The sequence below is a fragment of the Pseudophryne corroboree genome, chromosome 7, assembly GCF_028390025.1.
Source record: "Pseudophryne corroboree isolate aPseCor3 chromosome 7, aPseCor3.hap2, whole genome shotgun sequence".
NCBI classification, from domain to species: domain Eukaryota; kingdom Metazoa; phylum Chordata; class Amphibia; order Anura; family Myobatrachidae; genus Pseudophryne; species Pseudophryne corroboree.
Genome location: NC_086450.1, coordinates 5025258 through 5049922, shown reverse-complemented (window position 1 = coordinate 5049922; position 24665 = coordinate 5025258). Strand labels below are relative to the sequence as shown.

The 24665-nt window shown below is 45.7% G+C and overlaps 1 protein-coding gene across 1 annotated transcript in view; it reads right to left on the bottom strand.

Annotated features, from left to right (window-relative positions):
• Positions 1–24665, bottom strand: part of CD28 (CD28 molecule) — a 149208-nt gene that overhangs the window by 70397 nt on the left and 54146 nt on the right. The gene's annotated exons all lie outside the window — the stretch shown is intronic.

The window sequence follows — 24665 nt, the reverse complement described above, 5'->3', positions numbered from 1 at the left end:
TGGGTGGCTTTTCTCTTACATTCCCATGTTCAGTTATCGGTGACTTTCTCTTACATTCCCTGGCTAGTTATGGGTGGCTTTTCTCTAACATTCCCTGGCTAGTTATGGGTGGCTTTTCTCTTACATTCCCTGGCTAGTTATGGGTGGCTTTTCTCTTACATTCCCGGCTTGAGTTGTGGGCGGCTTTTCTCTTACATTCCCTGGCTAGTTATGGGTGGCTTTTCTCTTACATTCCCGGGTTGAGTTATCTGTGACTTTTCTCTTACATTCCCTGGCTAGTTATGAGTGGCTTTTCTCCTACATTCCCGGGTTAGTAATGGGTGGCTTTTCTCTTACATTCCTGGGTTGAGTTATAGGTGGATTTTCTCCTACATTCCCGGATTAGTAATGGGTGGCTTTTCTCCTACATTCCCTGGCTAGTTATGGGTGGCTTTTCTATAACATTACTGGGTTGAGTTACACTATGGGTGGCTTTTCCCTTACATTCCCGGGTTGAGATATGGGTGGCTTTTTTCCTACATTCCCGGGTTAGTAATGGGTGGCTTTTCTCTTACATTCCTGGGTTCAGTTATGGGTGGCTTTTCTCCTACATTCCCAAGCTAGTTATGAGTGGCTGTTCGTCTACATTCCCGGATTAATTATGGATGGTTTCTCTCTTACATTCCCTGGCTAGTTATGGGTGGCTTTTCTCTTACATTCCCATGTTCAGTTATCGGTGACTTTCTCTTACATTCCCTGGCTAGTTATGGGTGGCTTTTCTCTTACATTCCCTGGCTAGTTATGGGTGGCTTTTCTCTTACATTCCCATGCTAGTATTGGGTGGCTTTTCTCTTACATTCCCGGCTTGAGTTGTGGGCGGCTTTTCCTTTACATTCCCTGGCTAGTTATGGGTGGCTTTTCTCTTACATTCCCGGGTTGAGTTATCTGTGACTTTTCTCTTACATTCCCTGGCTAGTTATGAGTGGCTTTTCTCCTACATTCCCGGGTTAGTAATGGGTGGCTTTTCTCTTACATTCATGGGTTGAGTTATAGGTGGATTTTCTCCTACATTCCCGGATTAGTAATGGGTGGCTTTTCTCCTACATTCCCTGGCTAGTTATGGGTGGCTTTTCTATAACATTACTGGGTTGAGTTACACTATGGGTGGCTTTTCCCTTACATTCCCGGGTTTAGATATGGGTGGCTTTTTTTCCTACATTCCCGGGTTAGTAATGGGTGGCTTTTCTCTTACATTCCTGGGTTCAGTTATGGGTGGCTTTTCTCCTACATTCCCAAGCTAGTTATGAGTGGCTTTTCGTCTACATTCCCGGATTAATTATGGATGGTTTCTCTCTTACATTCCCTAGCTAGTTATGGGTGGCTTTTCTCTTACATTCCCATGTTCAGTTATCGGTGACTTTCTCTTACATTCCCTGGCTAGTTATGGGTGGCTTTTCTATTACATTCCCTGGCTAGTTATGGGTGGCTTTTCTCTTACATTCCCTGGCTAGTTATGGGTGGCTTTTCTCTTACATTCCCGGCTTGAGTTGTGGGCGGCTTTTCTCTTACATTCCCTGGCTAGTTATGGGTGGCTTTTCTCTTACATTCCCGGGTTGAGTTATCTGTGACTGTTCTCTTACATTCCCTGGCTAGTTATGAGTGGCTTTTCTCCTACATTCCCGGGTTAGTAATGGGTGGCTTTTCTCTTACATTCCTGGGTTGAGTTATAGGTGGATTTTCTCCTACATTCCCGGATTAGTAATGGGTGGCTTTTCTCCTACATTCCCTGACTAGTTATGGGTGGCTTTTCTATAACATTACTGGGTTGAGTTACACTATGGGTGGCTTTTTCCTTACATTCCCGGGTTGAGATACGGGTGGCTTTTTTCCTACATTCCCGGGTTAGTAATGGGTGGCTTTTCTCTTACATTCCTGGGTTCAGTTATGGGTGGCTTTTCTCCTACATTCCCAAGCTAGTTATGAGTGGCTTTTCGTCTACATTCCCTGATTAATTATGGATGGTTTCTCTCTTACATTCCCTGGCTAGTTATGGGTGGCTTTTCTCTTACATTCCCATGTTCAGTTATCGGTGACTTTCTCTTACATTCCCTGGCTAGTTATGGGTGGCTTTTCTCTTACATTCCCTGGCTAGTTATGGGTGGCTTTTCTCTTACATTCCCTGGCTAGTTATGGGTGGCTTTTCTCTTACATTCCCGGCTTGAGTTGTGGGCGGCTTTTCTCTTACATTCCCTGGCTAGTTATGGGTGGCTTTTCTCTTACATTCCCGGGTTGAGTTATCTGTGACTTTTCTCTTACATTCCCTGGCTAGTTATGAGTGGCTTTTCTCCTACATTCCCGGGTTAGTAATGGGTGGCTTTTCTCTTACATTCCTGGGTTGAGTTATAGGTGGATTTTCTCCTACATTCCCGGATTAGTAATGGGTGGCTTTTCTCCTACATTCCCTGGCTAGTTATGGGTGGCTTTTCTATAACATTACTGGGTTGAGTTACACTATGGGTGGCTTTTCCCTTACATTCCCGGGTTGAGATATGGGTGGCTTTTTTCCTACATTCACGGGTTAGTAATGGGTGGCTTTTCTCATACATTCCTGGGTTCAGTTATGGGTGGCTTTTCTCCTACTTTCCCAAGCTAGTTATGAGTGGCTTTTCGTCTACATTCCCGGATTAATTATGGATGGTTTTTCTCTTACATTCCCTGGCTAGTTATGGGTGGCTTTTCTCTTACATTCCCATGTTCAGTTATCGGTGACTTTCTCTTACATTCCCTGGCTAGTTATGGGTGGCTTTTCTCTTACATTCCCTGGCTAGTTATGCGTGGCTTTTCTCTTACATTCCCATGCTAGTATTGGGTGGCTTTTCTCTTACATTCCCGGCTTGAGTTGTGGGCAGCTTTTCTCTTACATTCCCTGGCTAGTTATGGGTGGCTTTTCTCTTACATTCCCGGGTTGAGTTATCTGTGACTTTTCTCTTACATTCCCTGGCTAGTTATGAGTGGATTTTCTCCTACATTCCCGGGTTAGTAATGGGTGGCTTTTCTCTTACATTCCTGGGTTGAGTTATAGGTGGATTTTCTCCTACATTCCCGGATTAGTAATGGGTGGCTTTTCTCCTACATTCCCTGGCTAGTTATGGGTGGCTTTTCTATAACATTACTGGGTTGAGTTACACTATGGGTGGCTTTTCCCTTACATTCCCGAGTTGAGATATGGGTGGCTTTTTTCCTACATTCCCGGGTTAGTAATGGGTGGCTTTTCTCTTACATTCCTGGGTTCAGTTATGGGTGGCTTTTCTCCTACATTCCCAAGCTAGTTATGAGTGGCTTTTCGTCTACATTCCCGGATTAATTATGGATGGTTTCTCTCTTACATTCCCTGGCTAGTTATGGGTGGCTTTTCTCTTACATTCCCATGTTCAGTTATCGGTGACTTTCTCTTACATTCCCTGGCTAGTTATGGGTGGCTTTTCTCTTACATTCCCTGGCTAGTTATGGGTGGCTTTTCTCTTACATTCCCTGGCTAGATGTGGGTGGCTTTTCTCTTACATTCCCGGCTTGAGTTGTGGGCGGCTTTTCTCTTACATTCCCTGGCTAGTTATGGGTGGCTTTTCTCTTACATTCCCGGGTTGAGTTATCTGTGACTTTTCTCTTACATTCCCTGGCTAGTTATGAGTGGCTTTTCTCCTACATTCCCGGGTTAGTAATGGGTGGCTTTTCTCTTACATTCCTGGGTTGAGTTATAGGTGGATTTTCTCCTACATTCCCGGATTAGTAATGTGTGGCTTTTCTCCTACATTCCCTGGCTAGTTATGGGTGGCTTTTCTATAACATTACTGGGTTGAGTTACACTATGGGTGGCTTTTCCCTTACATTCCCGGGTTGAGATATGGGTGGCTTTTTTCCTACATTCCCGGGTTAGTAATGGGTGGCTTTTCTCATACATTCCTGGGTTCAGTTATGGGTGGCTTTTCTCCTACTTTCCCAAGCTAGTTATGAGTGGCTTTTCGTCTACATTCCCGGATTAATTATGGATGGTTTTTCTCTTACATTCCCTGGCTAGTTATGGGTGGCTTTTCTCTTACATTCCCATGTTCAGTTATCGGTGACTTTCTCTTACATTCCCTGGCTAGTTATGGGTGGCTTTTCTCTAACATTCCCTGGCTAGTTATGGGTGGCTTTTCTCTTACATTCCCATGCTAGTATTGGGTGGCTTTTCTCTTACATTCCCGGCTTGAGTTGTGGGCAGCTTTTCTCTTACATTCCCTGGCTAGTTATGGGTGGCTTTTCTCTTACATTCCCGGGTTGAGTTATCTGTGACTTTTCTCTTACATTCCCTGGCTAGTTATGAGTGGATTTTCTCCTACATTCCCGGGTTAGTAATGGGTGGCTTTTCTCTTACATTCCTGGGTTGAGTTATAGGTGGATTTTCTCCTACATTCCCGGATTAGTAATGGGTGGCTTTTCTCCTACATTCCCTGGCTAGTTATGGGTGGCTTTTCTATAACATTACTGGGTTGAGTTACACTATGGGTGGCTTTTCCCTTACATTCCCGGGTTGAGATATGGGTGGCTTTTTTCCTACATTCCCGGGTTAGTAATGGGTGGCTTTTCTCTTACATTCCTGGGTTCAGTTATGGGTGGCTTTTCTCCTACATTCCCAAGCTAGTTATGAGTGGCTTTTCGTCTACATTCCCGGATTAATTATGGATGGTTTCTCTCTTACATTCCCTAGCTAGTTATGGGTGGCTTTTCTCTTACATTCCCATGTTCAGTTATCGGTGACTTTCTCTTACATTCCCTGGCTAGTTATGGGTGGCTTTTCTCTTACATTCCCTGGCTAGTTATGGGTGGCTTTTCTCTTACATTCCCTGGCTAGTTATGGGTGGCTTTTCTCTTACATTCCCGGCTTGAGTTGTGGGCGGCTTTTCTCTTACATTCCCTGGCTAGTTATGGGTGGCTTTTCTCTTACATTCCCGGGTTGAGTTATCTGTGACTTTTCTCTTACATTCCCTGGCTAGTTATGAGTGGCTTTTCTCCTACATTCCCGGGTTAGTAATGGGTGGCTTTTCTCTTACATTCCTGGGTTGAGTTATAGGTGGATTTTCTCCTACATTCCCGGATTAGTAATGGGTGGCTTTTCTCCTACATTCCCTGGCTAGTTATGGGTGGCTTTTCTATAACATTACTGGGTTGAGTTACACTATGGGTGGCTTTTCCCTTACATTCCCGGGTTGAGATATGGGTGGCTTTTTTCCTACATTCACGGGTTAGTAATGGGTGGCTTTTCTCATACATTCCTGGGTTCAGTTATGGGTGGCTTTTCTCCTACTTTCCCAAGCTAGTTATGAGTGGCTTTTCGTCTACATTCCCGGATTAATTATGGATGGTTTTTCTCTTACATTCCCTGGCTAGTTATGGGTGGCTTTTCTCTTACATTCCCATGTTCAGTTATCGGTGACTTTCTCTTACATTCCCTGGCTAGTTATGGGTGGCTTTTCTCTAACATTCCCTGGCTAGTTATGGGTGGCTTTTCTCTTACATTCCCTGGCTAGTTATGGGTGGCTTTTCTCTTACATTCCCGGCTTGAGTTGTGGGCGGCTTTTCTCTTACATTCCCTGGCTAGTTATGGGTGGCTTTTCTCTTACATTCCCGGGTTGAGTTATCTGTGACTTTTCTCTTACATTCCCTGGCTAGTTATGAGTGGCTTTTCTCCTACATTCCCGGGTTAGTAATGGGTGGCTTTTCTCTTACATTCCTGGGTTGAGTTATAGGTGGATTTTCTCCTACATTCCCGGATTAGTAATGGGTGGCTTTTCTCCTACATTCCCTGGCTAGTTATGGGTGGCTTTTCTATAACATTACTGGGTTGAGTTACACTATGGGTGGCTTTTCCCTTACATTCCCGGGTTGAGATATGGGTGGCTTTTTTCCTACATTCCCGGGTTAGTAATGGGTGGCTTTTCTCTTACATTCCTGGGTTCAGTTATGGGTGGCTTTTCTCCTACATTCCCAAGCTAGTTATGAGTGGCTGTTCGTCTACATTCCCGGATTAATTATGGATGGTTTCTCTCTTACATTCCCTGGCTAGTTATGGGTGGCTTTTCTCTTACATTCCCATGTTCAGTTATCGGTGACTTTCTCTTACATTCCCTGGCTAGTTATGGGTGGCTTTTCTCTTACATTCCCTGGCTAGTTATGGGTGGCTTTTCTCTTACATTCCCATGCTAGTATTGGGTGGCTTTTCTCTTACATTCCCGGCTTGAGTTGTGGGCGGCTTTTCCTTTACATTCCCTGGCTAGTTATGGGTGGCTTTTCTCTTACATTCCCGGGTTGAGTTATCTGTGACTTTTCTCTTACATTCCCTGGCTAGTTATGAGTGGCTTTTCTCCTACATTCCCGGGTTAGTAATGGGTGGCTTTTCTCTTACATTCATGGGTTGAGTTATAGGTGGATTTTCTCCTACATTCCCGGATTAGTAATGGGTGGCTTTTCTCCTACATTCCCTGGCTAGTTATGGGTGGCTTTTCTATAACATTACTGGGTTGAGTTACACTATGGGTGGCTTTTCCCTTACATTCCCGGGTTTAGATATGGGTGGCTTTTTTTCCTACATTCCCGGGTTAGTAATGGGTGGCTTTTCTCTTACATTCCTGGGTTCAGTTATGGGTGGCTTTTCTCCTACATTCCCAAGCTAGTTATGAGTGGCTTTTCGTCTACATTCCCGGATTAATTATGGATGGTTTCTCTCTTACATTCCCTAGCTAGTTATGGGTGGCTTTTCTCTTACATTCCCATGTTCAGTTATCGGTGACTTTCTCTTACATTCCCTGGCTAGTTATGGGTGGCTTTTCTATTACATTCCCTGGCTAGTTATGGGTGGCTTTTCTCTTACATTCCCTGGCTAGTTATGGGTGGCTTTTCTCTTACATTCCCGGCTTGAGTTGTGGGCGGCTTTTCTCTTACATTTCCTGGCTAGTTATGGGTGGCTTTTCTCTTACATTCCCGGGTTGAGTTATCTGTGACTGTTCTCTTACATTCCCTGGCTAGTTATGAGTGGCTTTTCTCCTACATTCCCGGGTTAGTAATGGGTGGCTTTTCTCTTACATTCCTGGGTTGAGTTATAGGTGGATTTTCTCCTACATTCCCGGATTAGTAATGGGTGGCTTTTCTCCTACATTCCCTGACTAGTTATGGGTGGCTTTTCTATAACATTACTGGGTTGAGTTACACTATGGGTGGCTTTTTCCTTACATTCCCGGGTTGAGATACGGGTGGCTTTTTTCCTACATTCCCGGGTTAGTAATGGGTGGCTTTTCTCTTACATTCCTGGGTTCAGTTATGGGTGGCTTTTCTCCTACATTCCCAAGCTAGTTATGAGTGGCTTTTCGTCTACATTCCCTGATTAATTATGGATGGTTTCTCTCTTACATTCCCTGGCTAGTTATGGGTGGCTTTTCTCTTACATTCCCATGTTCAGTTATCGGTGACTTTCTCTTACATTCCCTGGCTAGTTATGGGTGGCTTTTCTCTTACATTCCCTGGCTAGTTATGGGTGGCTTTTCTCTTACATTCCCTGGCTAGTTATGGGTGGCTTTTCTCTTACATTCCCGGCTTGAGTTGTGGGCGGCTTTTCTCTTACATTCCCTGGCTAGTTATGGGTGGCTTTTCTCTTACATTCCCGGGTTGAGTTATCTGTGACTTTTCTCTTACATTCCCTGGCTAGTTATGAGTGGCTTTTCTCCTACATTCCCGGGTTAGTAATGGGTGGCTTTTCTCTTACATTCCTGGGTTGAGTTATAGGTGGATTTTCTCCTACATTCCCGGATTAGTAATGGGTGGCTTTTCTCCTACATTCCCTGGCTAGTTATGGGTGGCTTTTCTATAACATTACTGGGTTGAGTTACACTATGGGTGGCTTTTCCCTTACATTCCCGGGTTGAGATATGGGTGGCTTTTTTCCTACATTCACGGGTTAGTAATGGGTGGCTTTTCTCATACATTCCTGGGTTCAGTTATGGGTGGCTTTTCTCCTACTTTCCCAAGCTAGTTATGAGTGGCTTTTCGTCTACATTCCCGGATTAATTATGGATGGTTTTTCTCTTACATTCCCTGGCTAGTTATGGGTGGCTTTTCTCTTACATTCCCATGTTCAGTTATCGGTGACTTTCTCTTACATTCCCTGGCTAGTTATGGGTGGCTTTTCTCTTACATTCCCTGGCTAGTTATGCGTGGCTTTTCTCTTACATTCCCATGCTAGTATTGGGTGGCTTTTCTCTTACATTCCCGGCTTGAGTTGTGGGCAGCTTTTCTCTTACATTCCCTGGCTAGTTATGGGTGGCTTTTCTCTTACATTCCCGGGTTGAGTTATCTGTGACTTTTCTCTTACATTCCCTGGCTAGTTATGAGTGGATTTTCTCCTACATTCCCGGGTTAGTAATGGGTGGCTTTTCTCTTACATTCCTGGGTTGAGTTATAGGTGGATTTTCTCCTACATTCCCGGATTAGTAATGGGTGGCTTTTCTCCTACATTCCCTGGCTAGTTATGGGTGGCTTTTCTATAACATTACTGGGTTGAGTTACACTATGGGTGGCTTTTCCCTTACATTCCCGAGTTGAGATATGGGTGGCTTTTTTCCTACATTCCCGGGTTAGTAATGGGTGGCTTTTCTCTTACATTCCTGGGTTCAGTTATGGGTGGCTTTTCTCCTACATTCCCAAGCTAGTTATGAGTGGCTTTTCGTCTACATTCCCGGATTAATTATGGATGGTTTCTCTCTTACATTCCCTGGCTAGTTATGGGTGGCTTTTCTCTTACATTCCCATGTTCAGTTATCGGTGACTTTCTCTTACATTCCCTGGCTAGTTATGGGTGGCTTTTCTCTTACATTCCCTGGCTAGTTATGGGTGGCTTTTCTCTTACATTCCCTGGCTAGATGTGGGTGGCTTTTCTCTTACATTCCCGGCTTGAGTTGTGGGCGGCTTTTCTCTTACATTCCCTGGCTAGTTATGGGTGGCTTTTCTCTTACATTCCCGGGTTGAGTTATCTGTGACTTTTCTCTTACATTCCCTGGCTAGTTATGAGTGGCTTTTCTCCTACATTCCCGGGTTAGTAATGGGTGGCTTTTCTCTTACATTCCTGGGTTGAGTTATAGGTGGATTTTCTCCTACATTCCCGGATTAGTAATGTGTGGCTTTTCTCCTACATTCCCTGGCTAGTTATGGGTGGCTTTTCTATAACATTACTGGGTTGAGTTACACTATGGGTGGCTTTTCCCTTACATTCCCGGGTTGAGATATGGGTGGCTTTTTTCCTACATTCCCGGGTTAGTAATGGGTGGCTTTTCTCATACATTCCTGGGTTCAGTTATGGGTGGCTTTTCTCCTACTTTCCCAAGCTAGTTATGAGTGGCTTTTCGTCTACATTCCCGGATTAATTATGGATGGTTTTTCTCTTACATTCCCTGGCTAGTTATGGGTGGCTTTTCTCTTACATTCCCATGTTCAGTTATCGGTGACTTTCTCTTACATTCCCTGGCTAGTTATGGGTGGCTTTTCTCTAACATTCCCTGGCTAGTTATGGGTGGCTTTTCTCTTACATTCCCATGCTAGTATTGGGTGGCTTTTCTCTTACATTCCCGGCTTGAGTTGTGGGCAGCTTTTCTCTTACATTCCCTGGCTAGTTATGGGTGGCTTTTCTCTTACATTCCCGGGTTGAGTTATCTGTGACTTTTCTCTTACATTCCCTGGCTAGTTATGAGTGGATTTTCTCCTACATTCCCGGGTTAGTAATGGGTGGCTTTTCTCTTACATTCCTGGGTTGAGTTATAGGTGGATTTTCTCCTACATTCCCGGATTAGTAATGGGTGGCTTTTCTCCTACATTCCCTGGCTAGTTATGGGTGGCTTTTCTATAACATTACTGGGTTGAGTTACACTATGGGTGGCTTTTCCCTTACATTCCCGGGTTGAGATATGGGTGGCTTTTTTCCTACATTCCCGGGTTAGTAATGGGTGGCTTTTCTCTTACATTCCTGGGTTCAGTTATGGGTGGCTTTTCTCCTACATTCCCAAGCTAGTTATGAGTGGCTTTTCGTCTACATTCCCGGATTAATTATGGATGGTTTCTCTCTTACATTCCCTAGCTAGTTATGGGTGGCTTTTCTCTTACATTCCCATGTTCAGTTATCGGTGACTTTCTCTTACATTCCCTGGCTAGTTATGGGTGGCTTTTCTCTTACATTCCCTGGCTAGTTATGGGTGGCTTTTCTCTTACATTCCCTGGCTAGTTATGGGTGGCTTTTCTCTTACATTCCCGGCTTGAGTTGTGGGCGGCTTTTCTCTTACATTCCCTGGCTAGTTATGGGTGGCTTTTCTCTTACATTCCCGGGTTGAGTTATCTGTGACTTTTCTCTTACATTCCCTGGCTAGTTATGAGTGGCTTTTCTCCTACATTCCCGGGTTAGTAATGGGTGGCTTTTCTCTTACATTCCTGGGTTGAGTTATAGGTGGATTTTCTCCTACATTCCCGGATTAGTAATGGGTGGCTTTTCTCCTACATTCCCTGGCTAGTTATGGGTGGCTTTTCTATAACATTACTGGGTTGAGTTACACTATGGGTGGCTTTTCCCTTACATTCCCGGGTTGAGATATGGGTGGCTTTTTTCCTACATTCACGGGTTAGTAATGGGTGGCTTTTCTCATACATTCCTGGGTTCAGTTATGGGTGGCTTTTCTCCTACTTTCCCAAGCTAATTATGAGTGGCTTTTCGTCTACATTCCCGGATTAATTATGGATGGTTTTTCTCTTACATTCCCTGGCTAGTTATGGGTGGCTTTTCTCTTACATTCCCATGTTCAGTTATCGGTGACTTTCTCTTACATTCCCTGGCTAGTTATGGGTGGCTTTTCTCTTACATTCCCTGGCTAGTTATGGGTGGCTTTTCTCTTACATTCCCATGCTAGTATTGGGTGGCTTTTCTCTTACATTCCCGGCTTGAGTTGTGGGCAGCTTTTCTCTTACATTCCCTGGCTAGTTATGGGTGGCTTTTCTCTTACATTCCCGGGTTGAGTTATCTGTGACTTTTCTCTTACATTCCCTGGCTAGTTATGAGTGGATTTTCTCCTACATTCCCGGGTTAGTAATGGGTGGCTTTTCTCTTACATTCCTGGGTTGAGTTATAGGTGGATTTTCTCCTACATTCCCGGATTAGTAATGGGTGGCTTTTCTCCTACATTCCCTGGCTAGTTATGGGTGGCTTTTCTATAACATTACTGGGTTGAGTTACACTATGGGTGGCTTTTCCCTTACATTCCCGAGTTGAGATATGGGTGGCTTTTTTCCTACATTCCCGGGTTAGTAATGGGTGGCTTTTCTCTTACATTCCTGGGTTCAGTTATGGGTGGCTTTTCTCCTACATTCCCAAGCTAGTTATGAGTGGCTTTTCGTCTACATTCCCGGATTAATTATGGATGGTTTCTCTCTTACATTCCCTGGCTAGTTATGGGTGGCTTTTCTCTTACATTCCCTGGCTAGTTATGGGTGGCTTTTCTCTTACATTCCCTGGCTAGTTATGGGTGGCTTTTCTCTTACATTCCCGGCTTGAGTTGTGGGCGGCTTTTCTCTTACATTCCCTGGCTAGTTATGGGTGGCTTTTCTCTTACATTCCCGGGTTGAGTTATCTGTGACTTTTCTCTTACATTCCCTGGCTAGTTATGAGTGGCTTTTCTCCTACATTCCCGGGTTAGTAATGGGTGGCTTTTCTCTTACATTCCTGGGTTGAGTTATAGGTGGATTTTCTCCTACATTCCCGGATTAGTAATGTGTGGCTTTTCTCCTACATTCCCTGGCTAGTTATGGGTGGCTTTTCTATAACATTACTGGGTTGAGTTACACTATGGGTGGCTTTTCCCTTACATTCCCGGGTTGAGATATGGGTGGCTTTTTTCCTACATTCCCGGGTTAGTAATGGGTGGCTTTTCTCATACATTCCTGGGTTCAGTTATGGGTGGCTTTTCTCCTACTTTCCCAAGCTAGTTATGAGTGGCTTTTCGTCTACATTCCCGGATTAATTATGGATGGTTTTTCTCTTACATTCCCTGGCTAGTTATGGGTGGCTTTTCTCTTACATTCCCATGTTCAGTTATCGGTGACTTTCTCTTACATTCCCTGGCTAGTTATGGGTGGCTTTTCTCTAACATTCCCTGGCTAGTTATGGGTGGCTTTTCTCTTACATTCCCATGCTAGTATTGGGTGGCTTTTCTCTTACATTCCCGGCTTGAGTTGTGGGCAGCTTTTCTCTTACATTCCCTGGCTAGTTATGGGTGGCTTTTCTCTTACATTCCCGGGTTGAGTTATCTGTGACTTTTCTCTTACATTCCCTGGCTAGTTATGAGTGGATTTTCTCCTACATTCCCGGGTTAGTAATGGGTGGCTTTTCTCTTACATTCCTGGGTTGAGTTATAGGTGGATTTTCTCCTACATTCCCGGATTAGTAATGGGTGGCTTTTCTCCTACATTCCCTGGCTAGTTATGGGTGGCTTTTCTATAACATTACTGGGTTGAGTTACACTATGGGTGGCTTTTCCCTTACATTCCCGGGTTGAGATATGGGTGGCTTTTTTCCTACATTCCCGGGTTAGTAATGGGTGGCTTTTCTCTTACATTCCTGGGTTCAGTTATGGGTGGCTTTTCTCCTACATTCCCAAGCTAGTTATGAGTGGCTTTTCGTCTACATTCCCGGATGAATTATGGATGGTTTTTCTCTTACATTCCCTGGCTAGTTATGGGTGGCTTTTCTCTTACATTCCCATGTTCAGTTATCAGTGACTTTCTCTTACATTCCCTGGCTAGTTATGGGTGGCTTTTCTCTTACATTCCCTGGCTAGTTATGGGTGGCTTTTCTCTTACATTCCCTGGCTAGTTATGGGTGGCTTTTCTCTTACATTCCCGGCTTGAGTTGTGGGCGGCTTTTCTCCTACATTCCCTGGCTAGTTATGGGTGGCTTTTCTCTTACATTCCCGGGTTGAGTTATCTGTGACTGTTCTCTTACATTCCCTGGCTAGTTATGAGTGGCTTTTCTCCTACATTCCCGGGTTAGTAATAGGTGGCTTTTCTCTTACATTCCTGGGTTGAGTTATAGGTGGATTTTCTCCTACATTCCCGGATTAGTAATGGGTGGCTTTTCTCCTACATTCCCTGACTAGTTATGGGTGGCTTTTCTATAACATTACTGGGTTGAGTTACACTATGGGTGGCTTTTTCCTTACATTCCCGGGTTGAGATACGGGTGGCTTTTTTCCTACATTCCCGGGTTAGTAATGGGTGGCTTTTCTCTTACATTCCTGGGTTCAGTTATGGGTGGCTTTTCTCCTACATTCCCAAGCTAGTTATGAGTGGCTTTTCGTCTACATTCCCGGATTAATTATGGATGGTTTCTCTCTTACATTCCCTGGCTAGTTATGGGTGGCTTTTCTCTTACATTCCCTGGCTAGTTATGGGTGGCTTTTCTCTTACATTCCCTGGCTAGTTATGGGTGGCTTTTCTCTTACATTCCCGGCTTGAGTTGTGGGCGGCTTTTCTCTTACATTCCCTGGCTAGTTATGGGTGGCTTTTCTCTTACATTCCCGGGTTGAGTTATCTGTGACTTTTCTCTTACATTCCCTGGCTAGTTATGAGTGGCTTTTCTCCTACATTCCCGGGTTAGTAATGGGTGGCTTTTCTCTTACATTCCTGGGTTGAGTTATAGGTGGATTTTCTCCTACATTCCCGGATTAGTAATGGGTGGCTTTTCTCCTACATTCCCTGGCTAGTTATGGGTGGCTTTTCTATAACATTACTGGGTTGAGTTACACTATGGGTGGCTTTTCCCTTACATTCCCGGGTTGAGATATGGGTGGCTTTTTTCCTACATTCCCGGGTTAGTAATGGGTGGCTTTTCTCATACATTCCTGGGTTCAGTTATGGGTGGCTTTTCTCCTACTTTCCCAAGCTAGTTATGAGTGGCTTTTCGTCTACATTCCCGGATTAATTATGGATGGTTTTTCTCTTACATTCCCTTGCTAGTTATGGGTGGCTTTTCTCTTACATTCCCATGTTCAGTTATCGGTGACTTTCTCTTACATTCCCTGGCTAGTTATGGGTGGCTTTTCTCTTACATTCCCTGGCTAGTTATGGGTGGCTTTTCTCTTACATTCCCATGCTAGTATTGGGTGGCTTTTCTCTTACATTCCCGGCTTGAGTTGTGGGCGGCTTTTCCTTTACATTCCCTGGCTAGTTATGGGTGGCTTTTCTCTTACATTCCCGGGTTGAGTTATCTGTGACTTTTCTATTACATTCCCTGGCTAGTTATGAGTGGCTTTTCTCCTACATTCCCGGGTTAGTAATGGGTGGCTTTTCTCTTACATTCCTGGGTTGAGTTATAGGTGGATTTTCTCCTACATTCCCGGATTAGTAATGGGTGGCTTTTCTCCTACATTCCCTGGCTAGTTATGGGTGGCTTTTCTATAACATTACTGGGTTGAGTTACACTATGGGTGGCTTTTCCCTTACATTCCCGGGTTTAGATATGGGTGGCTTTTTTCCTACATTCCCGGGTTAGTAATGGGTGGCTTTTCTCTTACATTCCTGGGTTCAGTTATGGGTGGCTTTTCTCCTACATTCCCAAGCTAGTTATGAGTGGCTTTTCGTCTACATTCCCGGATTAATTATGGATGGTTTCTCTCTTACATTCCCTAGCTAGTTATGGGTGGCTTTTCTCTTACATTCCCATGTTCAGTTATCGGTGACTTTCTCTTACATTCCCTGGCTAGTTATGGGTGGCTTTTCTATTACATTCCCTGGCTAGTTATGGGTGGCTTTTCTCTTACATTCCCGGCTTGAGTTGTGGGCAGCTTTTCTCTTACATTCCCTGGCTAGTTATGGGTGGCTTTTCTCTAACATTCCCTGGCTAGTTATGGGTGGCTTTTCTCTTACATTCCCATGCTAGTATTGGGTGGCTTTTCTCTTACATTCCCGGCTTGAGTTGTGGGCAGCTTTTCTCTTACATTCCCTGGCTAGTTATGGGTGGCTTTTCTCTTACATTCCCGGGTTGAGTTATCTGTGACTTTTCTCTTACATTCCCTGGCTAGTTATGAGTGGATTTTCTCCTACATTCCCGGGTTAGTAATGGGTGGCTTTTCTCTTACATTCCTGGGTTGAGTTATAGGTGGATTTTCTCCTACATTCCCGGATTAGTAATGGGTGGCTTTTCTCCTACATTCCCTGGCTAGTTATGGGTGGCTTTTCTATAACATTACTGGGTTGAGTTACACTATGGGTGGCTTTTCCCTTACATTCCCGGGTTGAGATATGGGTGGCTTTTTTCCTACATTCCCGGGTTAGTAATGGGTGGCTTTTCTCTTACATTCCTGGGTTCAGTTATGGGTGGCTTTTCTCCTACATTCCCAAGCTAGTTATGAGTGGCTTTTCGTCTACATTCCCGGATTAATTATGGATGGTTTCTCTCTTACATTCCCTGGCTAGTTATGGGTGGCTTTTCTCTTACATTCCCATGTTTAGTTATCGGTGACTTTCTCTTACATTCCCTGGCTAGTTATGGGTGGCTTTTCTCTTACATTCCCTGGCTAGTTATGGGTGGCTTTTCTCTTACATTCCCTGGCTAGTTATGGGTGGCTTTTCTCTTACATTCCCGGCTTGAGTTGTGGGCGGCTTTTCTCTTACATTCCCTGGCTAGTTATGGGTGGCTTTTCTCTTACATTCCCGGCTTGAGTTGTGGGCGGCTTTTCTCTTACATTCCCTGGCTAGTTATGGGTGGCTTTTCTCCTACATTCTCGGATTAGTAATGGGTGGCTTTTCTCCTACATTCCCTGGCTAGTTATGGGTGGCTTTTCCATAACATTACTGGGTTGAGTTACATTATGGGTGGCTTTTCCCTTACATTCCCGGGTTGAGATATGGGTGGCTTTTTTCCTACATTCCCGGGTCAGTAATGGGTGGCTTTTCTCTTACATTCCTGGGTTGAGCTATGGGTGGCTTTTCTCCTACATTCCTGGGTTAGTTATGGATGGCTTTTCTCCTACATTCCCGGGTTAGTAATGGGTGGCTTTTCTCCTACATTCCTGGGTTGAGGTATGTGTGGCTTTTCTCTTACATTCCTGGGTTGAGGTATGAGTGGCTTTTCTCTTACATTCCTGGGTTGAGATATGGGTGGCGTCTCTCTTACATTCCCTGGTTGAGGTATAGGTGGCTTTTCTCTTACATTCCTGGGTTGAGCTATAGGTGGCTTTTCTCTTACATTCCTGGGTTGAGTTATGTGTGGCTTTTTTCCTACATTCCTGGGTTGAGTTATGGGTGGCTTTTCTCTTACATTCCTAGGTTGAGTTATGTGTGGCTTTTCTCCTACATTCCCGGGTTAGTAATGGGTGGCTTTTCTCCTACATTCCTGGGTTGAGGTATGTGTGGCTTTTCTCTTACATTCCTGGGTTGAGCTATGGGTGGCTTTTCTCCTACATTCCTGGGTTGAGGTATGGGTGGCTTTTCTCTTACATTCCCGGGATGAGGTATGAGTGGCTTTTCTCTTACATTCCTGGGTTGAGATGTGGGTGGCTTTTCTCTTACATTCCAGGGTTGAGAGTTATGGGTGGCTTTTCTCCTACATTTCCAGGTTGAGGTATGGGTGGCTTGTCTCTTACATTCCTGGGTTGAGATATGGGTGGCTTTTCTCTAACATTCCCTGGTTGAGGTATGTGTGGCTTTTTTCCTACATTCCTGGGTTGAGTTATGGGTGGCTTTTCTCTTACATTCCTAGGTTGAGTTATGTGTGGCTTTTCGCCTACATTTCTGGGTTGAGTTACACTGTGGGTGGCTTTTCTCTTACATTCCCATGTTCAGTTATCGGTGACTTTCTCTTACATTCCCTGGCTAGTTATCGGTGGCTTTTCTCTTACATTCCCTGGCTAGTTATGGGTGGCTTTTCTCTTACATTCCCTGGCTAGTTATGGGTGGCTTTTCTCTTACATTCCCGGCTTGAGTTGTGGGCGGCTTTTCTCTTACATTCCCTGGCTAGTTATGGGTGGCTTTTCTCTTACATTCCTGGGTTAGTAATGGGTGGCTTTTCTCTTACATTCCTGGGTTGAGTTATAGGTGGATTTTCTCCTACATTCTCGGATTAGTAATGGGTGGCTTTTCTCCTACATTCCCTGGCTAGTTATGGGTGGCTTTTCCATAACATTACTGGGTTGAGTTACATTATGGGTGGCTTTTCCCTTACATTCCCGGGTTGAGATATGGGTGGCTTTTTTCCTACATTCCCGGGTCAGTAATGGGTGGCTTTTCTCTTACTGTTATGCACACCAGTGCCTGCAGGAAAGTACTAGTGTCAGAACTGTTATGCACTCCAGTGTCTGCAGGAATGTACTGGTGTTTGAACTGTTATGCAAAACAAATGGACTCACAGACAAACTGGGGAATATGACATAACGTACACAGAAGGTGATAGGGTAACAAAATACACACACAGTGAACAGAGAAGCCCAGAGGCTAAGGAACTGGGTATCTCCCTTGTATTAGAACTGCTCAGATGTAAAAAGCAAGATGTTGTGTTTTAATACGTAGAGAACCCGAAATGCTGTTGCTAAGGGCAACAGCAAAACCCTAAAGGGTTACCAACGGGTGTGGCAGTAAACTCCTTGGTCAGAGATGGAATGATAGACACAAGGAGAGCCTCCACAATCCTGATTCTCACTTGCAGTGCACAGGTTTAAGCTTACTGCCACTAAACTAACCCCTGACACCTAGCACAGTGAGACAGGATTAGACAGGCAAGTGTTAGAATACAGCCGCAAACTTGCTAAGTTCACAGAGTAATAACAGAACCCCAGCAAGCTAAACGACTGACTCCAGTCTTACTGCTAGGTCTGGATTGGCAGAGTGTAATACCAAATCCCCAGGCCTATTTGCAGTAAGCAACAAACAAATACAAAGCTACACAGTACTGGCTAACTTTCATGAACTGACTAACCAACAGAGATTCAGCAGCATCTGCTTACCCTGAAAAGAGGCCTTATAAAGCAGGTGCTGTCCACGCCCCACTCAGACCTCACAGACTGTGAGCACAAAAACCAGCACCGGATCCCCTGCCGTGCACAGAGCCTATAACCACTGCACAGCAAAAGACCCGAACCGGAGTATCAGCTGCGCTCAGGTTACTCCACTAGCACTTGTCTCCCGGTTGCCATGACGACGTGGCAGCACAGGGCAGGAGACCCTAACAGTACCCCCCCTCTGACGAGGGGTCAAAGAACCCCTACCACCGGGTTTATCGGGGAACTGCGAGAAGAAAGAGCGTATCAGTCTGGGGGCATGAAGATCACAACTGCGCACCCACGACCGCTCCTCCGGGCCATACCCCTTCCAGTGCACCAAAAATGACAGCCAACCCCGAACCACCTTGGAGTCAAGAATCCTTTCAACAACAAACTCCCTCTGGCCACGTATCAGAAGAGGGGAAGGTCTTCCACTGGAAGAAGGATTACTAATCGCCCGTTTTAAAAGGGAACAATGAAATGTTTTATTGATACCCAAAGAACGGGGCAGATCTAACTGAAATGCCACCGGATTGATAACCCTGGTGATCTTATAAGGGCCGATGAACCGGGGCCCTAACTTATGAGATGGCTGTCTCAACTTCAAATTCTTGGTAGACAACCAGACGAAGTCTCCTAATTTGAAGCTGCAGGGTCTTTTCCGCTTATCAAAAACCCTTTTGGTCACTAATGACACAGACACAAGGGCTTTCTTCACTTTCCGCCAAATACCTCTAAGGACCGAAACCACAGAGGAACCACCAGGCGTGGAGTCCAGGGGGTCAAAAGAATTGGCCTTAGGATGATGCCCATACACACAAAGGAAGGGAGAGATCCCTGTAGCAGAGTGAGCCGCGTTGTTATAGGCAAACTCCGCCATGGACAGATGAGCAACCCAGTCAGTCTGACACTTGGAGACATAACACCTGAGGAACTGCTCCAAGGACTGGTTCACCCTTTCAGTCTGCCCATTAGACTGCGGATGGTAGCCTGACGACAAGCTGACAGAAATCTGGAGATCGGAACAAAATGCCCTCCAGAATTTGGCCACAAACTGGGATCCGCGGTCAGAGACCACATCAAGTGGCAACCCGTGGAGACGCACAACATGCAGCATAAATAATTCAGACAGGCGTCTGGCTGATGGCAGCCCAACCAGTGGAACGAAGTGCGCCATCTTCGAAAACCTGTCAACGACAACCCAGATGGCTGTCATCCCCGAGGATTTGGGCAAGTCCACCACAAAATCCATTGAAATGTGGGTCCATGGCTTAGATGGGATAGAGAGTGGATGTAATGGGCCAACAGGAACCCCTCTAGGAGTCTTATTTCGGGCACAGATGTCACATGCCCGAACCCACTGATCCACATCCTTAGCCACCGAGGGCCACCACACCGCCCTAGATAGCAACTCCCGAGTTCTGGCAATACCCGGGTGACCTGCAGACTTCTTGGCATGGAATTCCAGGAACACTCGCTGTCTTAACCTAGGAGGCACAAACAAAAGACCTACCGGAAGGTCTGGAGGAGCCTGCTCCTGTGCTCTAAGGACTAATGATAAGAGGTCCTGGGTAATGCCCACTTTAATACATGATGGGGAAACAATGGGCAACGGCTCCTCGGTGGTCTCCTGGATTGGAGCAAAACTCCGCGAGAGCGCATCAGCCTTGATGTTTTTTGACCCAGGGCGATATGTTATCAAAAAATTAAAGCGAGCAAAAAACAAAGCCCATCGTGCCTGCCTGGCATTGAGACGCTTCGCTGACTCTAAATATGCCAGATTCTTATGGTCAGTGAGAATTGAGACCACAAACTTAGCCCCCTCAAGCCAGTGTCTCCACTCCTCGAGTGCATCCTTAATAGCCAACAATTCCCGGTTACCCACGTCATAATTCATCTCGGCAGGCGAAAATTTACGGGAAAAGTAAGCACAGGGATGAAGGCGATTATCAGACACTCCCATCTGAGAAAGCACTGCCCCAATACCCATCTCAGAGGCATCCACCTCCACCACAAAAGGACGCTCTGGATCTGGGTGTCGCAGCACCTTGGCCGAAACAAATGCCCTTTTGAGACGGGCAAAAGCCGCTTTAGCCTCACAAGACCAGTGAGCAACATCCGCCCCTTTCTTAGTGAGTGCCACCAAGGGCGCCACTATAGACGAAAATCCAGCGATAAATCGTCTATAAAAATTCGCAAAGCCCAGGAAACGCTGAAGCGCCTTCAAACTAGTGGGCTGCACCCAATCCAGGACTGCCTGTACCTTGGAACCCTCCATTTGGAAACCTTCTGGGGAGATAATATATCCTAGAAATGCGATTTGCTGAACTTCAAATTCGCACTTCTCCAGCTTCGCCCCAAGCCGGTGGTCTCTGAGTTTCTGGAGGACTAAGCGTACATGCTTCCGATGTTCCTCCAGGGAATGGGAGAAGATTAGGATGTCATCTAAGTATACAACTAAGAATCTATCCAAATATTCCCTGAGCACATCATTCATGAAATCCTGGAAGACTGCCGGGGCATTACAGAGCCCAAAAGGCATCACCAAATATTCATAATGCCCTGAGTGGGTATTAAAGGCAGTCTTCCATTCATCCCCCTCTCTTATTCGGATTAGATTGTACGCACCGCGTAGGTCAATCTTAGAAAAAATGGTGGCAGTACGAAGCTGGTCAAACAAGACCGAAATGAGAGGCAGTGGGTATGAGTTTTTAATCGTGATACGGTTCAATTCCCTGAAGTCGATGCAGGGTCGCAACGAACCGTCCTTTTTACCCACGAAGAAGAACCCCGACCCAACTGGAGACTGTGAAGGTCTGATAAATCCCTTAGCCAAGTTCTCCTGAATGTACTCTGCCATAGCCTGAGTCTCAGGACGTGACAGGGAGTACAACCTGCTCTTGGGAAGCTTAGCATTTGGCAACAAATCAATGGCACAGTCATAGGGGCGATGGGGAGGTAGTACCTCTGCAACTTTTTTGGAGAACACGTCCGCAAAATCTGCATAACACCCTGGCAATCCTGGCAAACTTAGCTGCGAGAGCCTGACTGGAAGGCTCAAGCAACTCCTGAAACAATCAGTACCCCAACTAAGAATCTCCCCAGAGACCCAGTCAAATTGAGGATTGTGGGCCCTTAACCAGGGTAACCCCAACACCAATGGGGCAAAAGTACAGACAGTCACATAAAAGGACAATTTTTCAGAGTGTGTGGCTCCAATAAACAAAGAAATCTGGCTAGTGCAAGAGGTAATTTTACCTTGGGATAATGGTTCCCCGTTTAACCCACAAATCTCAATTTCCGATGCCAAGGGTACTAAGGGAACAGAGTGTTTTAGGGCGAATTGGCGGTCCATAAAAACCCCGTCGGCCCCACTGTCCACAAAGGCCTCAGTCTTGACAGTTTGACCCAGGATCTTCAAGGTCACCGGAATGATAAAAGTCTTCTTGGGAAATTCTGACTTCTGGCCTGACAGGATATTTCCCATCACCCTCAGGCCCTGAAGTTTTCCGGCTTTTCTGGGCATGATACTACCACATGACCTTTATTCCCACAGTACAAACACAACCCCTGCTGTCTCCTCCGCGTCTTCTCACGCGAGGAGAGGCGGGTAGCCCCAATCTGCATAGGCTCCTCAGAAAATTCCTCAGAGTCTGAGGTTCCCTTGGGAAGGAAGGAAATCTCAGTCTCCCTTTCAAGCCTACGCTCTCTCAGCCGTCTATCCACCCGGATGGATAACTGCATGAGCTGATCCAAGCTATCAGGCAAGGGATATTGTACCAGTTGGTCCTTTATCTGGTTAGAAAGACCTCTTCGGTACTGGTGTCTCAGGGCTGGGTCATTCCACTGGGTATCATGGGCCAACCTCCGAAACTCCGTACAGTAAACCTCAACTGGCCTTCGCCCTTGCTTAAGGATCGAAATCTGAGCCTCGGCTGAGGCCGTCTTGTCAGGGTCATCATACAACATGCCCAGTGCCGTAAAAAACGCATCAACACTTTTAAGCGACGGACAGTCAGGCTGCAACCCATATGCCCAGACCTGTGGGTCTCCTTGTAGCAAGGAAATCACTATGCCCACCCGCTGAATCTCCGACCCAGAAGACTGAGGCCTAAGCCGGAAGTATAGCTTGCAGCTCTCCTTGAAACAAAAGAACTGCGAGCGATCTCCAGAAAAACGATCCGGGAGATTTACTTTCGGCTCCTTAACCCCTGCAGGTGCTGCTGCTGCGGGAGCTCCGCCAGCAGCCTGGGAGGTGTGCATTTTAATGGACAAATCATTAAATTGCCGAGTCAGGACCTGCACCTGATCGACCACCTGTTGCAACGTATTTTGAGGGGTATGCTCCATATTCCCACAAAATTTCAACAGGAGTATTAGGCTGCTGAATATGTTATGCACACCAGTGCCTGCAGGAAAGTACTAGTGTCAGAACTGTTATGCACTCCAGTGTCTGCAGGAATGTACTGGTGTTTGAACTGTTATGCAAAACAAATGGACTCACAGACAAACTGGGGAATATGACATAACGTACACAGAAGGTGATAGGGTAACAAAATACACACACAGTGAACAGAGAAGCCCAGAGGCTAAGGAACTGGGTATCTCCCTTGTATTAGAACTGCTCAGATGTAAAAAGCAAGATGTTGTGTTTTAATACGTAGAGAACCCGAAATGCTGTTGCTAAGGGCAACAGCAAAACCCTAAAGGGTTACCAACGGGTGTGGCAGTAAACTCCTTGGTCAGAGATGGAATGATAGACACAAGGAGAGCCTCCACAATCCTGATTCTCACTTGCAGTGCACAGGTTTAAGCTTACTGCCACTAAACTAACCCCTGACACCTAGCACAGTGAGACAGGATTAGACAGGCAAGTGTTAGAATACAGCCGCAAACTTGCTAAGTTCACAGAGTAATAACAGAACCCCAGCAAGCTAAACGACTGACTCCAGTCTTACTGCTAGGTCTGGATTGGCAGAGTGTAATACCAAATCCCCAGGCCTATTTGCAGTAAGCAACAAACAAATACAAAGCTACACAGTACTGGCTAACTTTCATGAACTGACTAACCAACAGAGATTCAGCAGCATCTGCTTACCCTGAAAAGAGGCCTTATAAAGCAGGTGCTGTCCACGCCCCACTCAGACCTCACAGACTGTGAGCACAAAAACCAGCACCGGATCCCCTGCCGTGCACAGAGCCTATAACCACTGCACAGCAAAAGACCCGAACCGGAGTATCAGCTGCGCTCAGGTTACTCCACTAGCACTTGTCTCCCGGTTGCCATGACGACGTGGCAGCACAGGGCAGGAGACCCTAACACTTACATTACTGGGTTGAGATATGGGTGGCAATTCTCCTACATTCCTAGGTTAGTTATGGATGGCTTTTCTCCTACATTCCCGGGTTAGTAATGGGTGGCTTTTCTCCTACATTCCTGGGTTGAGGTATGTGTGGCTTTTCTCTTACATTCCTGGGTTGAGCTATGGGTGGCTTTTCTCCTACATTCCTGGGTTGAGGTATGGGTGGCTTTTCTCTTACATTCCCGGGATGAGGTATGAGTGGCTTTTCTCTTACATTCCTGGGTTGAGATATGGGTGGCTTCCCTCTTACATTCCCTGGTTGAGGTATAGGTGGCTTTTCTCTTACATTCCTGGGTTGAGCTATAGGTGGCTTTTCTCTTACATTCCTGGGTTGAGTTATGTGTGGCTTTTTTCCTACATTCCTGGGTTGAGTTATGGGTGGCTTTTCTCTTACATTCCTAGGTTGAGTTATGTGTGGCTTTTCTCCTACATTCCCGGGTTAGTAATGGGTGGCTTTTCTCCTACATTCCTGGGTTGAGGTATGTGTGGCTTTTCTCTTACATTCCTGGGTTGAGCTATGGGTGGCTTTTCTCCTACATTCCTGGGTTGAGGTATGGGTGGCTTTTCTCTTACATTCCCGGGATGAGGTATGAGTGGCTTTTCTCTTACATTCCTGGGTTGAGATGTGGGTGGCTTTTCTCTTACATTCCAGGGTTGAGAGTTATGGGTGGCTTTTCTCCTACATTTCCAGGTTGAGGTATGGGTGGCTTGTCTCTTACATTCCTGGGTTGAGATATGGGTGGCTTTTCTCTTACATTCCCTGGTTGAGGTATGTGTGGCTTTTTTCCTACATTCCTGGGTTGAGTTACACTGTGGGTGGCTTTTCTCCTACATTCCTGGGTTGACGTATGGGTGGCTATTCTCTTACATTCCTGGGTTGAGTTATGAGTGGCTTTTCTCTTACATTCCCTGGTTGAGGTATGGGTGGCTTTTCTCCTACATTCCTGGGTTGAGGTATGGGTGGCTTTTCTCTTACATTCCCTGGTTGAGGTATGGGTGGCTTTTCTCTTACATTCCTGGGTTGAGTTATGAGTGGCTTTTCTCTTACATTCCTGGGTTGAGTTATGAGTGGCTTTTCTCTTACATTCCCTGGTTGAGGTATTGGTGGCTTTTCTCCTACATTCCTGGGTTGAGGTATGGGTGGTTTTTCTCTTACATTCCCTGGTTGAGGTATGGGTGGCTATTCTCTTACATTCCTGGGTTGAGTTATGGGTGGCTTTTCTCTTAC